The sequence below is a fragment of the Panthera leo genome, chromosome F2, assembly GCF_018350215.1.
Source record: "Panthera leo isolate Ple1 chromosome F2, P.leo_Ple1_pat1.1, whole genome shotgun sequence".
NCBI classification, from domain to species: Eukaryota; Metazoa; Chordata; class Mammalia; order Carnivora; family Felidae; genus Panthera; species Panthera leo.
The window spans coordinates 78742860-78745148 of record NC_056695.1 but is presented as its reverse complement, the minus strand read 5'-3'; the positions used below and the strand labels follow the sequence as shown (position 1 = coordinate 78745148).

The window sequence follows — 2289 nt, the reverse complement described above, 5'->3', positions numbered from 1 at the left end:
TGGAAACATTTGTCACAATAAAGGACTAGTGTTCTATGAACACACATGGGGAAATGATGATGTAGAACAGAATAGACATTTCAAAATGCTATCTGATATTATTGTTATCATTGCTGTTGTTGATGTACATATTATTAGGTTATTAATTATTACTTTGCAGTAACAGTAATAATGCAAGAGGCCAAAATCCAAACAAATCTAAGTTGCAGTTCAAAATTCATAAAGCATCATTTTCCAAACAAAACTTTGCACGTTGGATTTTGCTTGGCCCTTCTCCTCTGAATTCTACTAGTTTTAAAATAAACAATTTGAAAATAGATAAATCCCTTCTCCCCTTCCTAATTTGCATGATGGCTTGTAGAGATGGGACTGTTCCATCATAGTAGAGCTGATGCCATTGTTTTTAATTAACCATACAGGGACTTGAATAGATTCAAAAAGAAAGAAAAATCCTGAATGTACTCAGTTACCTGGGTTAATGACTAAAGAAGTCAAGGAAATAACATAGCTGTAGGCTTATATTTTCTTGATTTTCCTACATGACAGCAGACTTAGACATACCACTTTGAATATCTGTAATTGTCTGACTTGTTATAACATGGAACTAATGAGAATGTGGACAGAGAAAGTGGTAGACTCACATACTTCTATAATGCCTGTCTTTTCTTCCATTGCCTTCCTGGCTTATGCTATTAATTCCATGGAAAGTTTGAATCATAGTAGTTGCTAGGTAATGAGTGATTTTCCATTATTCATGAGTACATTCTTGTATGCAAACAAGAGCCTCTATGTGTCAGCATTTGTTTTACCTACTGAGATAGGGGCCCCAGACACTGCACTTCTGGCTCTTGGCCCTTCTGTCACCCCCAACGTCTCTGGGATACATGGAATACCAGAAAGAACCCAGGCCTGGGGCTCTTGCCTCTGGGTTCTTATCTGGACTCTTCCTCTGTGGGAATTTGGGCAATGGTCTCTGTCATTCTTATTCTCTTTCCTGGAGGCACTCAATGCTTTCTAATTCCAAGACCACATGGCTTCAGTTGTACATTAAAATGAAACCATCGGGTCGGATGAAGAATCTGGGGGTCCTTGGTTTGTCGCTGGTCCGAACTATCTTACAACTATCCAGCAGGTATTTCCTTACTAGTTACTGGGCTGTAGGTAACTAGAGAAACAGAGAGGCTCACAATACAGTAGGGGACATAAACATATGCCAATAAAATAATATGGTGTGAACATTCAATACCAATAGGAACATGCTACCAACCAAGAGACCAGAGAGGGGCAGAGTGATCGCAGCGGGCCTCACAGGGGAAGTTACACTAAGGCCAAGGTGTGAAGGCTGAATTCAAGTTTGGCACCTGAATAAGGTGTAAGGATGGGCACTCTGGGTAGAGAGAACAGCCCGTAAATAACTGCAGTGAGACTGAATACATAACTGGACAGTGGCCAGGCCATCTGACCCACAATCTGCAGCATGCAGTCCACAAAGCCAACCCAGTAGGTAGTCTAGAAGTTCAAACTACCATATCTAGTAATTGACCCAGGCAGCCAAGCAATAACCCCATAACAATCAGCCCCAAAAGGCCATTTCTTGGTTAATAACTGACAGCTTCCCTAATTCTTGTCCCCCACCTCCAGTTTAGGACCAGACGGAAAAAGAAAGAATATTCACCCCTAAGCAACCACACAGGATGCCTCACTTGTAGTTATCGCCACCTCCGTATCCCCCTGTGCCCCCCCAATCAAGGTATACCAGCCTTCCCTTTCTTCCAGTATAAAGCTTTCTCTCTCCTGTCTGCCTTTGAGTCTCTGCCAGACGCAAGTGATGATGGCCAGAACCCTTGCCATAGCCAGCTTGGAATAAATAGCCTTGGCTTGTTCCATTTTGGGTGATCTTCATTTATTTTTACAGCACAGAGGCATAAAACTGGATGTTTTGTGTAGAGAACTAAAAGTGTATACTTGGAGGTGGTTGTGTGTGTGTGTGTGTGTGTGTGTGTGTGTGTGTGTGTTTCTCTGAACACAAATATGTGTGAGTTGAGGGGAGGGCAGAGGCAGATGAGTTTGGATAAGTGGGCAAAAACAAGGCCAACTAACCTTTTGTAGAATATAATAGTTAACTACTGTTGTGTAATAGTATTACCACAATATTAGCTGCTTAAAACAACACACATTTATTATCTCAGGTACCATCAGGCAGGAATGCTGGCACGCCTTAGCTGCAGTCAAGCTGAGGCTGGTCTCATCTGAGGCTTGACAAGGGAAGGGTCTGTCCCTGGCTTTTGT

General features: G+C 42.0%; 1 long non-coding RNA gene across 1 annotated transcript; it reads left to right on the top strand.

Annotated features, from left to right (window-relative positions):
• Positions 1–873: 873 nt before the first annotated feature.
• LOC122211266 lies at positions 874–1883 on the top strand. Its single transcript, XR_006198582.1, has 2 exons — positions 874–1132; positions 1642–1883. It is a non-coding gene; the product is annotated as an uncharacterized LOC122211266 (long non-coding RNA).
• Positions 1884–2289: the final 406 nt, after the last annotated feature.